This window comes from Mustela putorius, unplaced genomic scaffold (genome assembly GCF_011764305.1).
Source record: "Mustela putorius furo isolate JIRA1106 unplaced genomic scaffold, ASM1176430v1.1 tig00000145_pilon_pilon_pilon, whole genome shotgun sequence".
NCBI lineage: Eukaryota > Metazoa > Chordata > Mammalia > Carnivora > Mustelidae > Mustela > Mustela putorius.
The window spans coordinates 13380798-13396360 of NW_025421294.1; the positions used below are offsets into that span (position 1 = coordinate 13380798).

The window sequence follows — 15563 nt, forward strand, 5'->3', positions numbered from 1 at the left end:
GCTAGTAATAAGAAAGCTGAAGTATGTGTTTTTCAGATTCTAAGACTTAGTACTCCCAGAGATTCTCAGAGCTTGGAATGACACGTGCCTTTTTTTTTTTTTTTTAAAGATCTTATTTATTTATTTGATAGAGATACAGTGAGAGAGGGAACACAAGCAGAGGGAGTGGGAGAGGGAGAAGCAGGCTTTCCACAGAGCAAGGAACCTGATGCAGGGCTTGATCCCTGGACCCTGGGATCATGACCTGAGCCAAAGGCAGATGCTTAATGACTGAGCCATCCAGGTGCCCTGACACCTGCCTTTCAAAAGGACTCCTTACAGCCCACTGGGGTGGTGGTTGAGGGAAACCCTGGGGATCTGAGCTCAACTCTGAGCTCCACTTCCCAACTACCTTCTTCTGTTGGCTTGTTCCTTCATTGACAGAGCAGCTGGGAACACCTGAATCCTGGAAGAGGTTCATGTAGGAGTATCCTTTGGTTTCAAGTTGGCTAGAAATACAAGAGACACAGAAAAGACAAAAACAGAAAGCATAAAGATATAGGGATGTCAAGGAGGGAAGCAGTCTAAGGCAGGATTTGAATAGGGAATGGAGGACCAGAGAGACCCAGAGAATCCTCTCTCTGTCTCCCCACTTCAGTGCTTACAGTGAAAGATAAATCCAGAACTAAGGTCACACATTTCACTCTCATATGCTTTGGACATAGCACTGGCGGGATGGTTTGGCTCATATCTGCAGGGCCAGCCATATGTTGGCTAAGTCAAGGTTATGAACATAAGGTCATCTGTGGCACATCTTGTGCCAATGTAATGAGGTGTGATCTATTCAAATGTTGCAAAAAGCAGTTTTATCTCTACTGATGAAAAGTAAAAACCCCAGAGGGGTAGGAATTGATAGCCACTCAATCCCAAGCACCCAAAATTATTCTGTACAATGTCTCAATAGACTTTGGGGTTGGTATGTCCTTGGTAGTCCTCCTTGAGAAGAATCTAGCCATACTGCTCTACTCCAGGAGAAGCTGACCTGGGCTTGATGTCAGTTCCTTAGAGCTCTGGTTAGACCAGAACAGAATTGTGATGACCTAGAATTCTAGGTCCATTTAAACTAGGAGCAGTCTCCAAGAAGGTAAACTACAGGTTTACCTTCTAACCACCAAGAATTATTAAGACTCCCCAGACTTTCTAAAGAGAATTCAGTCTGTTACAGATTCATGAGTTGAAGATGGGGCCCAAGTCTCAGTCTGTTACCCAGCCTCTAACAAGTAAGACATCTTGAGCATGAAACCCATCCAGATACAGCCTCCCAAGATCAAGACTTCCAAACTGAGAAACACCTGGGGAACATCCTTCTTAATTGAGGTAAAACTTACATAACATAACATTAGCCATTAATTACTTTAAAGTATACAGTTCAGTGGCACTTTGTACATTCAGTTTTGTATATCCATAATGTGTATCTCCTTCTAAGACATTTCCATCACCCTAAAGGGACACTCTGTAGCCATTAAGAATTCATACCTGAAAAGTAATCAGAGAGGGAAACAAACCATTAAAGATTCTAGGGTCCAGGAAATACACCGAGGGTTGCAGAAGGTGGGGGAAAGGTGAATGGGGTGTTAGGTATTAAGGAGAGATGTGTTGTGATGTGCACTGGGGGTTATATTACAGCTGATGAATAGTTGAGCACTACATCAAAGACTAATGATATACTATATGTGGGCTGACTGAACATAATAAAAAAATAATAATTCATACCTGCGGAGCATTTTAAAAGGCTCATGCTCTACTGACTGAGCTATCTGGGTACTTCTGAGGAGCATTTTAAAAGTAAATATCCCAGGACCCCACATCCAAGAGATTATAATTTAGTGAACATAGAAATATTTTCCACAAGATTCCAGGTATCCCATTCCTAGATATTCTCATCCCAGAAGAAACAAAAATGTATGTCTACCAGAGATCATATAAATGATTATAGCAGCTTTATTTACAGTCATTCAAACTTGCAATAACATAAATATCTCTCAGTTGGAGTTATAAAAACAAACTGTGATAAATCCCTGTAGTGGAAGGGTTCTCAACAATTAAAAGGAATAAATTTTTGATACAAAAATAAGGATGAGGGCAGCCTGGGTAGCTCTGGCTGTTGATTTCAGCTCAGGTCATGATCTCAGGGTTGTGAAATCAAGCCCCATGTTGGGCTTCAGGGAAGCGTGGAGTCTGCTTAAGATTCTCTTTCTCCCTCTGCCCCTCCCCCTACTTATGTGTGCACTCTTTCAAATAAAACAAAACAAAAAAACCAAACCCAAGGATGAATCTTTAGTGCATTATACAAAGTGAAGGAACCCACTGGCCAAACTATATTCCATTTATATGACATTCTGGAAAACACAGATTAGTGGTATTTTAGAGTCTAATAATGGAGAGCAGGTGGTTTTGGGTATAAAGAGACAGCACAGGAGAATTTGGGGAGGGGTAGTTAAACAGTTCTGTATCTTGACTGCGATGGTAATAACAAGTGTTTGTCCAAATGCATAGAACTTAACACCAAAAAATGAATTTTCCTCGATTTAAAGATTTTTATTCAGGGGAACCTGGGTGGCTCAGTGGGTTAAGGCCTCTGCCTTCGGCTCAGGTCATGATCTTGGGGTCCTGGGATGGAGCCCTGCATTGGGCTCTCTGCTCAGCAGGGAGCCTGCTTTCCCCTCTCTCTCTGCCTGCCTCTCTGCCTACTTGTGATCTCTCTCTCTCTCTGTCAAATAAATAAATAAATAAAATCTTTTAAAAATTTTTAAAAATTTTTATTCATTTATTTTGAGAGAGCATGCTTGTGAGCACACACAGGAGCAGGGGTGGGGGCAGGGACATATAGACAGAAAATCCCAAGCAGTCTAGTCTCTAGGGCAGAGCACAGAGCCCCATGTGGGGCTCAGTCTCATTACCCTGAGATCATGACCTGAGCTGAAACCAAGAGTTGGATGCTTAATCAAGTGAGCCACCAAGGCACGCCTTACTTTCTTTAATTTAAAAATAAATTAGAGGGGTGCCTGTGTTGATCAATTGGTTAAGCGTCTGTCTTCAGTTCTGATCATGATCTCAGGGTCATGGGATCCAGCCAGGTGTTGTGCTCCCTGCTCGTTGGGGAGCCTGCTTCGCCCTCTTCCTGTGACTTCCCTTGCTTTTACTCTCTCTCTGTCAAATAAATAAATAAATTCTTTTAAAAAAAATAAATTGGGTAACATTTATGATGTGTAGCCTGTTTGGGAAATGAGTACATAGATAATGCTGGTCAACCAAGTTATTCTATAACCCAATCAAATTGCACTTTGGACACCTGGGACCAGCCAACTTACCATTATATTTCTCTGGTTCTCATCACAGTATTTGGACATATCGAGCAAGTAGAAGTACAGGAGTATATTGCCATGCCCAAGAGTATGGTATGTATCTGAGTATTGACAAATCACAGGACATAGGCTATGTAGTGGTTCTGTTGCATGGTTTGCCAAACTAAAATCCCCATACCAGGGACGCCTGGGTGGCTCATTTGGTTAAGCAGCTGCCTTTGGCTCAGGTCATGATCCCAGCGTTCTGGGATTGAGTCCCACATCGGGCTCCTTGCTCAGCAGGGAGCCTGCTTCTCCCTCTGCCTCTGCTCGCTCTCTTCCCCCCTCTCTCTGATGAAAAAAAAAAAAAAAAAAAAAAAAATCTTTAAAATTCCCACACCAAATGTGGTGACTTTAGAACTTTCTTTAAAAATATAAGCTGTACTTTATCTCTTAGATTAGTTGTAATCAGAGTATTATAGAAATCATTTCCAGTAATGGAGATTAGAATGCAATCTATGAATTTTCCAAAAACATCATACTTGACAACTGAGACATTATACTTAACAAAACATCACATTTAACAATATATTTTTAAAATTAACCCAGAACCAGAAACCAAAAACAAGTTTTCATATGATCAATCACATGATCCTAACCAACTCCATGGTAGGCCATTTGGTTATTTTCCTAAAATTTGATGCCTGTTTCATATAAAGGAAAACAATGACAAGCACACTGTCACAGAGTCCTGGATCCCTTTATTTGTGAAAAAATCTATGGAAAACAAATGAAAATCATGGGCAGATGTTTATGTAGGACACCAGCCCTATTAGTTGTGGGACTAACCTGTGCTCAGTTTCACTTGAAACACACACACACACACACACACACACACACACACACACACACAGAAAACCCATATCCTGCTGTGGCTGATCATCTACTCAAACAAGGTGGCTAAAATACAAATAGAAACTCCCAGGTATAGGAAGAAAAGAAGCAAGAAGTAGGCAATGGTTAGATTAGAAGATAATGCTAATTGCAACTAGGAGACCAAAGGGGGAAAAATACCACAAAGCAAAACATGTAGTGAGGTAGATCCTATCTGGTATGTCTATCCCCGTAGAATATATTTTCTAATTTGCAAATCTCTTTGTCTGCCCTAATCTCAAGCTATTTCTAACACTATTGCTTCCTCATCAGTTTGCAAACTCTAGCTATAGCTCTCTCTGAAGCATTCTGTTCACATTGCTTCTTTTTTTAGAGCTGCTTATGCCCGAGAGGGAGGAAATGGAGCTACAAGTGTTTCCTTTCCATTTAAAACTGGCACTTTCTTGTAGTGGGGGAGGTAGCTGAGACTAGCAGCTTGCTCCCAGCAGCTTGAGATAACACTGAGTTTTCTTTCCTATAAGCCTCTCTTGAAGTCCTTGTGTTATAAATAATTTATAAATTTTATCACAACCTCCAGGAAGCAAGTTGGACCAATTTTCCTGATGCCAGATGGCTCAGCAGACTTTTCAGATGTTGCTACTCTGTTGTACATACCAGCTTCAGTTGCTCCACACCCCAAAAGTACATCCAGCTAGAAAGTGCATGAAAAGGTCATTATTTCATGGATTCCTCAGGCAAAACTTCCTCCATGAAGAAGGAGTTTGACCCTTCCCCAGAGACTGAGAAGAGGGAGTGTTCCTTCATTTTTGCCACGTAAGCACCTCTAAATGGGGAGGAATAGGTACAGGTCTGGGCACCTCGCTACAGGTGGGTGTTCAGTTATATATATGATCTATAGATACATGATGCAAAATAAAAATAATGTTGGGTAGTTGTACAAATTTGATGGTAAACAATGACTCCTCAGGAAAATTGCCATGTATGCTATTTAAGCCAGAATTCTTTTGGGTGTAAGTGACAGACATATGTGAACTAGGTCAGAGAGAGAAGGGCATCTATTGGTTCATATAACCAGGAAGGATGAGGAAAGGAGTGACTCAGAGGCCTGAAACCCCCAGTTCACTTTTCCTCTCTGCCTCTTGTTTCTGCTTTTCTCTTCAAGTGAAGGGCAAGGCAGGATTTGGGGCCCCACAGTTCAGTTTCACCAGCAAAGAGGAAAGAAAGAATGTAGCATGCTTGTGTACACACACACACACACACACTCCAATTATATTTGGAAGATTTAGACAGCATATTGGAGCAATGGGGTGCAAAGGAACTCTTCCCCCAAAGAAGAGGGAAAGCACACATATGGCTCTTGTGGGAATTGTGCTGAGCCAGAAATAGATTTTTTTCTCTTGAGGTTCCATATTCTCCAGAATACATTAACGTCAGTTTGAGAAGCACAGACATATGTCATATGGTATCTCTGATGGCCTCAAATCTGAAGACCCATAAAGATTTCTGTGGTGAAACACTCTTTGTTTTCTGGTGGGACATTTTGATGGATGGCAAAAGCATCAGGAATTTGTGGGAGAAAGAGTTAAAAACCCTTTTTAGGAAAAAAAATTAAACTCTGTTGGGTTTTGGGAAGAGAGAAAAGGATGAAAAGAGTAAAGTGAGAGAGAAATGTCGGCATGAACCTGGGCATCACATTAAAATATCCCCTATAGTGAAAAGACCAAAGAATCCCTAAAATTAGAAGATGTAACATTAAAGTTGAAATTTTTTGTGTTTCTGTGGTATAGATCCTATGACAATGAAAAATTAGGTGTTCTACAAAATACCATTTTCTTCCTGGGCACAAAACTAGACTACATTTCCCAGCCTCTTTTGCAGTTAGGTACAGTCATGTGACTAGTTCTAGCCAGTGGAATGTTGGCAGGAGTGATGCCACCTCCAGGCCTGGCTTACACAACTACCACCTTATGCTCCACACTCTTCCCTCTCCTGCAGGCTGGCTGCAGAAGATCGGGTAGAGGGCTCCATGACCCCAGCAGATGTTAGAGCCACCAGATGAATGAAACCTCTGTGAAGGACTGTAAGGATCAGACTCCTTGCCATCTCCATGGGACTATGATATGAGTAAGAGACTATCCTTTCGCTATTGTTAAGTTTATGCAGTAGAGACTTGTTATAGCAGTTGACTTATCCTGACAAGTGCAGACTTCATCCCCTACCCCCTCAGATCTTCAGAATACATTCAAATGCCCTGTGAGAGTGAGAGTTCTGTGGCAGTCATAAAGGAGGCTGAGTTTCACATGAGGGTTAGCATGGCATGGAACAGAAACCGCATTTACAGGAAGCAGTATATTCCATAATGGAAACCCATTGCAAAAGCAGGTGTTTGAGGCCAGAGGTGACCGTGAAAGCATAGACTCCCTGTGAATTTGCAGAAGTGCTGGAATGGGCTTTTAGTTCCACAGAGCATGGAATGAGGCAGGCTTTAGGAAACTTACCAAGATCTGAAGGGAATAACATGTGGATTATGTTGTTATTTTTTTGCGGTACAGGTACTAGGAGTGAAAAAAGTTTTTGAATCACATGTCAAGGATGAAAACTGGGTGGATGGATGGAAACTGGATGGATGCTTCTGACCACAAAATCCTGAAATAATACTTAAATCACTTGGATGCTTACAGAATCATTTTACCTAGTGAAATCCCTGATAGCTGAGTGGGGTCTGTTTAACTGGCTGTGAAACAGCTCCCAGCCTAAATTAGAAACTCCCCATTTTTGTCTCGCATTGTATGCTGTGGTTTTCCCTTAAGACATTAATTGGGTATTTATTATGGCATTAACTTTTTCAGTGTGTCTCCCCTGCTAGACTCTAAGCTGCATGAGGACAAGAACTGTGTCTCTTTCGTCCCCCAATATATACCTGGTACCTGGCATAGAGCCTGGCAGACATTCATGAATATTTGTTGCAACAAAACAAAATCTGTACCTGTGAGATCCTCAGACAAGCACCTGTTAGCCTCCGAGAATTCACCTTCTAACTTAGGTTGAAAATCAGATATTTTTTAGCTATTTGATAATTTGAAAATGTATTATTATCTTTATGTAAAGAAAAAATGGCATTTATCAAAGATGAATATGATAAGCGTTCTCATGTGAATTTTGTAACAGTGATAGCTATGTAGGTTGTTATTATTATTATTGATAATATCTGCTTCTCCCTAGAAAATATGTGAATCCGTTTCCCATGGTTATAGTCTAGTCTGAGTTTCAAACTTAGAATGTCTCTTTCCCTTCAATCCTGGCAGCACATTATTAAGTAAATAGCCTTTCTGGCTGAACCTCAGCTGACCTGCCTACTGGAACCTTTCTTATCAGAGTTCCAGGAATGATCACTTTTGTTTTTTAAGAATAAGATACTGAAAGAGCATAGTGATATCCTTTTTTTTTTCCCCCTGATGGCTTTGTATAAGTCTGGCAGTTCTTCCTCAAGTAGTACAGCTTAAACTCATAATTGTGTTTTTCCTCATCATTTCCCCCCTTCCCCTAGCCACTGGACTCCAATGTCCAAACTCCTACCTTCGTACCTTTGTAGAAGGTTTTAATCATTTTTGCAAAAGTTTATGTTCAATATACACTTACCCCTTTTCCTTTGTTTGCTTATAAGCTTTTGGGGCAGATTTCAGCAAATACCTACCAATTTTCTTTATTCCTTCATTCTGACATTAAGTCCCCAGGGTAATTATTGTTTTTTTAGAATAGGAGAAAACAATGAAGAAGAGTATCTTAGTTTCTGACACAAAGAAGAAGATGCAGATCTGTGGTTGGAATGCTTGGGATTTAATTCCGAGGTGACACTTGATCAAATGTTCAGCACAGTTAGCCCTCGGTAAGTAGTAGCTTCTTGTTAACTTGATGACTTTCCAGAGCCTAATAATAAGGAAGATTATAAAGACATTTCTAAGCTCAAAGGGAAAAAATGCCGTAACCTATAATTCGTATCACTGTGGGTCAGAGAAATGGGACATCTTGCTCTGGATCTACAGTCTAATAAACTTAAGCAAGCTCAGAATATCTTACTGAGTTGGTGAAGTTCACAGTGAAGCTGAACAGAAGTGAACTTTTGATGACTTTAAACATTGGTAGAGTCTCCAAATGTCATTTACTGCCAGTAGTGGCACTGTGCAATCCTGGAGCCCCCAGCAACATGTGGCAATTTTAATTCATTAAAACTAACTGAAATTTGGGGTGCTTTGTTGGTAATCATAAGAGCATGAGACTCTCTCTTGATGTCAGAGTCATGAGTTTGAGCCCCACATTGGGTATAGAAATAAATAAATAAACTTAAAAAAAACATAAATGAAACTTAAAATACAATTCCTTACATTTTAAGTACTTGGTAGCCATGTGTGCTATTGGCTTCCCTGTTGGATAGCACAGACCCAGAACATTCTCATCATCTCAGAAAGTTCTACTGGACAGTGATGCTGTCTAGGAACAAGTAAGTTAGAAAATTGTGCTAATGCTTAAAGTACATAAACTTATATGTAGCCCACAGTATCAGTATTTTACAAATGTTTAATTAGTATGTACACTTTTGTTTTGTTTAGTGTGCACACTTTTCAGCCCTTGAAGAAAAATGTGTTGAACTGTCCCTGTGCTAGCCACTGAATATTTAAAGCGGGCTTTGTGGTTGAAAGACTATGGCTGGTTTCACTTGCTGGGGAATCAAGTGCAGAAAGATGAAAATCAAAAGATTAACTCTTATCTTCTTGCAAGTGATAAAAAGAACTAGTCATCCTAGTTAGGGTTTTAGAGGCTGAGTAGGTATTTAGGGTTTGGGAGCTAGTCACTACTACATGAGCAACATCGCTAGCAAATATTTACCTCACAGTGAACAAACTGGAGCCATTAACCACCCTTTCTCAGTGTTCTGTGCGTAGAAATGAATGAGGCTGATAAGCAAGTATTTGTTGAGCTCTTTTTGTGTGCCTAGCTATATGAAGATACTAAGAAATTTTTAAAACACTTGCAACTGTATGTCTTGCATGAATAGACTTTCATCCAAATTTCAATAATTAGAAAAATTGTGTTCAGCCTATTCTGCTCATTAAGATTTAAAATAACAGTAATAGCCCCTAACATTGTTCAGTACTCATTATGTGCACCATGGTCGGTACTTTACACACATCCATTTAACCCTGGAGACAACCCTGTAAGGTATTTTTATCCTTTAATAAATAAGGCAGCAGCATTCAGAGGCATTGTCTTGTCTTCTGAGATCACACAGCTGGTCAGAGGCAAGTTGGCACTTGAGCCCAGATTTGTTCAACTCGGGAACCTGGTCCTTTAGCTGCTCCTGCATGTTATCCTTCCTATCCTTAAAGGCAGAAATGCTTCTAGCTAATTATCAGTTGATCAGAAAAGTAAACCAGCCCTTCCTTCCATGCAGTTTGCTTCTTGGGATTGCTTTATGTTACAGACTTACTATCTCAATTGAGCTTCTCAAAGGCTCATGTCCTCTGACCAAGCTGAGAATATACTCCCATATAGACTGTCTACTTTGGTGCATATACAATATGTGTAGGAATAATGAAAACAGTGTTGCCAGACTTAGAAAGAAGAAAAGATTCCCAGTCACATTTGGCTTTCAGATAAACAACAAATAGTTTTTTAGGATAAATAAATCTCATGCGGTATTTGTGTTTTTTCCAGCAACCCTAATTAAAGATAGATAGATAGATAGATAGATATAGACAGATAGATATAGACACAGAGAGAGATTCTACACTAAAGGAGTGAGTCACCCTATCATGTAATTTATAATAAATTTTAACAAGAACATGCCAAATTAAAGATGGCCACAAATGCTTTGCTTTTCCTCCCATTGAGAAGACCACTTTATTCCCCTCCTTTTGAATCTATGCTGGCCTCAGCGACTCCCTTGACAAATAGAATGTGGCAAACGTTACATTCTGTGATTTCTGAAGCTAGGTCACAAGAAGCCTTGCAGCTGCCAGCTGGGTCCTTTTTTTTTTTTTTTTTTTTTTTTTTTTGGTCACTGTTCCAAGATTTATTGTTTATGCACCACACCCAGTGCTCCATGCAATACTTGCCCTCCTTAGTACCCACCACCAGGCTCACTCATCCCCCTACCTGCCTCCCCTCCAAAACCCTCAGTTTGTTTCTCAGAGTCCACAATTTCTTATGGTTCTTTCCCCCCTCCAATTTACCCCAATTCACTTCTCCTCTCCATCTCCTAATGTATACCATGTTATTCCTTATGCTCCACAAGTAAGTGAAACCATATGATAATTGACTTTCTTTGCTTGACTTATTTCCCTCAGCAGAATCCCCTCCAGTCCCAACCATGTTGATACAAAAGTTGGGTATTCATCCCTTCTGGTGGCTGCATAATATTCCATTGTATATATGGACCATATCTTCTTTATCCATTCATCTGTTGAAGAGCATCTTGATTCTTTCCATAGTTTGGCTATTGTGGCCATTGCTGCTATGAACATTGGGGTACATATGGCCCTTCTTTTCACCACATCTGTATCTTTGGGGTAAATACCCAGTAGTGCAGTTGTAGGGTTATAGGGTAGCTCTATTTTTAATTTTTTGAGGAATCTCCACACTGTTCTTCAAAGTGGCTGCACCAACTTGCATTCCCACCAACAGTGTAAGAGGGTTCACCTTTCTCCACATACTCTCCAACACTTGTTGTTCACTGTCATGTTGATCGTGGCCATTGTAACTGGTGTGAGGTGGTATCTCAATGTGGTTTTTGATTTGAATCTTCCTAATGGCTAATGATGATGAACATTTTTTCATGTGTCTCTTAGCCATTTGTATGTCTTCTTTGGAGAAGTGTCTGTCATGTCTTTTGCCCATTTTTTGACATGATTATCTGTTTTTTGGGTGTTGAGTTTGAGGAGTTCTTTATAGATCTTGGATATCAGCCCTTTGTCTAGAGTGTCATTTGTGAATATCTTCTCCCATTCCATGGGTTGCCTCTTTGATTTGTTTGGCTGTTTTCTTTGCTGTTCAGAAGCTTTTGATCTTGATGAAGTCCCAAAAGTTTGCTTTTGTTTTCTTTGCCTTTGGAGACATATCTTGAAAGAAGTTGCTGTGGACAATGTTGAAGAGGTTACTGCCTATGTTCTCCTCTAGGATTTTGACAGATTCCTGCCTCACGTTGAGGTCTTTAACCTATTTCAAGTTTATCTTTCTGTATGTTGTGAGAGAATGGTCGAGTTTCTTCTTCTGTACATAGCTGTCCAATTTTCCCAGCACCATTTATTAAAAATACTGTCTTTTTTTCCATTGGATATTTTGCCTGATTTCAAGCTTTATTACAAAGCTGTGATCACCAAGACAGCAGGGTACTGGCACAAAAACAGACATATAGACCAGTGGAACAGAGTAGAGAGCCCAGATATGGACCCTTGACTATATGGCCAAATAATCACCTGGGTTCCTTTGAATGCTCTGTCTAGAAACCCTGAGCCACCGAGTAAGAAATCCAACCATCCTGCACCTTCCATGCTAGAGAGGACACATGTGTATTCCCTGGCTGGCAGTCCCTGCTGAGCCCAGACTTCTAGTCAACCCTGTTAAGACACCAGACATGTAAGCAAAGGCATCCTAGGCCCTCTAGACCAGCTTACCCAAGAGGTGAATAGCACCAAGTGCCTCAGTTGATACCACATAAAGTAGAAAAAACAACTGGTCAAGTCCTGCCCAAATTCCTAGCCACAAGATCATGAACTATAGTAAAAGGGAATTGTTTTAAGCCACTAAATTTTGGGGTCCTTTGTGATATAGCAATAAGTAACCAGAACAGAAGAAAACAAAACTATTTTATTAGTTAATGTTTTAATAATTAAGTGTACATAATGCTACAAGTAGGGTGTTCTTTCACATTAATAAGTGTGATCTCATTTAAATCAATGCCAAGACCATTCTTAATGGTGAAGCAAAAGAGATCTATCCATTACTATCATAAATGAAAGAATGATTACTCCCCAAATTACCATGTAGGTTTTCTAGAATTTTAGGCATATCTCAGTGAGAAGCAACTTTGGAGTCATTTACTTGTTTGGGGTTCTGATTCCTCTGGTGGCCCAGCCTGATATCCTCTTCACTCACCTTTTGCCCCATCCACTGCTGAGCAGTCTGTTTGCAGGTGAAACCTGAGATCACCTGCTTCAGCTGCTCCTCACCACTCTAGCTCTTCTGCTCTGGACCTGTGCACACAGCACAATGCCTGCAGCAGGCTGCTCGGCTTGGTACTGAGGACATGAAGTCTTGGCCATGAAACCTATGCTGTGGCACAGGGCCTGTGCTCAGAATGCCCCAGGCTTGGTGTAGGCTCATATATCACTACCTTGAATTTTTTAATACGTTTCCAACAAGGATTTGTAATTTTATTTGATCCTGGGCCTCACAAATTACGTATCTGGTCCTGCACCGTACACCCATGGAAAGTAATCCCTTGACTAGAGCTGCAAATCAGATCTGGTGGGTAGACACCCCTTTCTCTGTCCCTTGAATGGACAGTTCTGAGATTTGTTCTCCATAGTTGCATAGAAGATGTCCATCACCATGATCCCTAGTCTTGAATGGTCCCCTACAGTGGCCACATGAGAACAGTCATTTGTATCAGTGGCATTCCTCCTTCCCTGGGATCATTTCCCAAAATGCATGCAAGCCGGGGGAGCAGACTCCATTTTCTAGGAAGAAATCACGTTGTTCATGTCCCTTCCATGCCACCATCCTAGATACCAGGGCTTCAAACAGAAGCACAAAATGTCCTGACATCTTAGAGTTTACATTCCAGGTGGCAAACACACAGAAGATAAGTAAAGGATAAACAAAATTAATGTAGATTGTTGTGCCATGAAGAGCACAAATAAGATGCTGTGGCTAGGGCAGGGTAGGGATTTACGTATTGGATATGAGGCCTGAATAATGAGGAAGTGAATACATGCCAAGGACTGGAGCAAGAAAGTTAGGCAAAAGGAGTAGAAAGTCCAAAGGACTTGAAGTGAAATGCTCGTGGTATGTTCTACGGACAGAAAAAAGGCAGAGTGATGGGAGCCCAGAGAGCAAAGGAAAGAGAGGTGGTACAAGATATTGGAGTTAGGAAGGGACCAAGCACATGGGACCATGTTAAGGAGTGTATGTTTTATTCTAAGTAGTACGGAGAGCCACTGAAAGGTTTTTAATAAAGGAGTGCATTCTGATTTTGGTTTTTAAACTATTAGCCTGTGAGGAGAATGGATTGGCAGGGAGCCATTTAAAAAGCTGTTGTAGGAATCAAAGTGGGTGTTGCTGGTAGCTCCAAGGAAGGCAGGAGCAGGGAAGATGGAGGGGAGGGAGGAACTACATCAAGGAAGATGCACTAAGGGCCCTAGCACATGATTCAGGATCCTACCTTTTGACCAAAGACCAATAAGTTCTTACAGGAACAAGAAGCATGTTAGCAACTTCTCTCCTCATTGCAGAGGCTTTGGCCACTGCCTTGTCCTCAGGGAGGGAGGAGGGAGAGAAGGAGCAGGACTCAGGCAGAGGGAAAGGGAACAAGGAAGGTTGCAGATTACTGACCACAGTCCATCTGGAACCACTCAGGACCAAAGAAACTGCTACCCAGAGGCCTTCTATGCTGTTCTCAGAAAAGCACCATCTCTCTCTGTGCTCCCCTCCCCTCCCCCACTCTGGTTATTGTCAGAGTGGAGGGAACAAGGAAGGACAGATTGCTTTAGACATTGTGTCTTACACATATTTTCAGCAAGTGACAATATCCATAAAATAGAAATAGGAGATTAGTTTATTTGAAAAAAATTTATATTATTTCCAGATGATCTGATTATGTACCCAACTAACTCAAACAGAAACCATAAACCTTCTGCAATTCCTAAGAAACTTCTTCAGAGCTATCGAATACAAAGTATCCAGAAATCTGTCTATGCCCCATTTACCAGCAACAAGTTGGAGCATATGGAGGAAGAAACAAGTCCATTTATAATACAAAAATATTAAAAGCTATAGAAATAATCCTAGCAAGAAACATATAGGCCTATGTGAAAACAATCACAAAAACAAAAACAGCAAACCTGTAAAATTTTTAAAATAAAATCGTAATCAATGAAGAAATATTCCATGTTCCTGAAACAGAAATTAAATGATAGGTTTAATAAAAATTTAATTAAAAGGGTTTTTATGTGTGGGGACATGATAACATGATATTAAACTAAAAGAATAAGCATTCAGAAACTTCTAAAAAAATGGAAAGAGAAGAGCTATCAGGTATTAAAAACTAGAATAATTAAAACACTCAGGTTGATGCAAAAAATGGAATATTTAGTGAATCTCAAAACAGACCTTAGAACATGTAAAAACTCAGTTTATGAATGATAAGTTATGTGTTATAAACCAATGTGGGAGGAGGGCTGGATTTCTAACCATAAAAGCAATAGAAGAAATGTCAGAGAAAAATACTGTATTTGACCACATGGAAGTTTAAGCATTTAGATCATGAAAAAAAGTCATAGACAAACATTAAAAGCCACTTACAAACAGGGAATAAGATTTGCAGTATAGATGACATGCACGAGGTTAATATCCTTAATACACAAAGGACTCTAACAAATCTCTAACAAGAAAACACAAACAAGTAGGAATAGACAATTCATATACACACATACAAATTGGCCAATAAGCATAAAGAACTTTATCATCATCGGTAATCAAAGAATATAATTTAATGCAACAATGAAATAGTTTTTCACATATCAAATTGGAACATAATTTTTTTAAGATTTTTTAAAAATTTATTTGACAGAGAGGAAGATCACAAGTAGGCAGAGAGGCAGGCAGAGAGAGAGAAGGGGAAGCAGGCTCCCCGCTGAGCAGAGAGCCTGATGTGGGGCTCAATCCCAGGACCCTGAGATCATGACCTGAGCCAAAGGCAGAGGCTTAACCCACTGAACCACCCCAGTGCCCCAAAGTGGAAGATAATTTTATTTATGATAATAGACCAGCATTTATTGAGTACTTACTATATGACAGGCACTCCTATGTTTACTTGTAATATATCATTTAATTCTACAAAATAAGTACTACTGCTATCCCCACTTACTGGAAGAAAAACCAAGTCACAGAGCAGCTAAGCAAGTTTTCTCAGTCCACACAGCTAGGAAGTGGTCCATTTGGGGTTCAGTTCTAAATAGTTTGATTTGGGAGCCTATATTCCAGTGAGAAACGATTAGGCAAAAATCACTCTTGAGTAGATGTGTGGAAGAGGCACTCTTGACACCACCAGTGGTGGAACGAACTGGTAAC

The 15563-nt window shown here is 40.3% G+C and overlaps 1 long non-coding RNA gene across 1 annotated transcript; it reads left to right on the plus strand.

Annotated features, from left to right (window-relative positions):
- The first annotated feature begins 341 nt into the window (after positions 1-341).
- On the plus strand, positions 342-8274 carry LOC106005057. Its single transcript, XR_001178205.2, has 5 exons — positions 342-1356; positions 3379-3437; positions 4795-5030; positions 6213-6341; positions 6770-8274. It is a non-coding gene; the product is annotated as an uncharacterized LOC106005057 (long non-coding RNA).
- The last annotated feature ends 7289 nt before the right edge of the window (positions 8275-15563 follow it).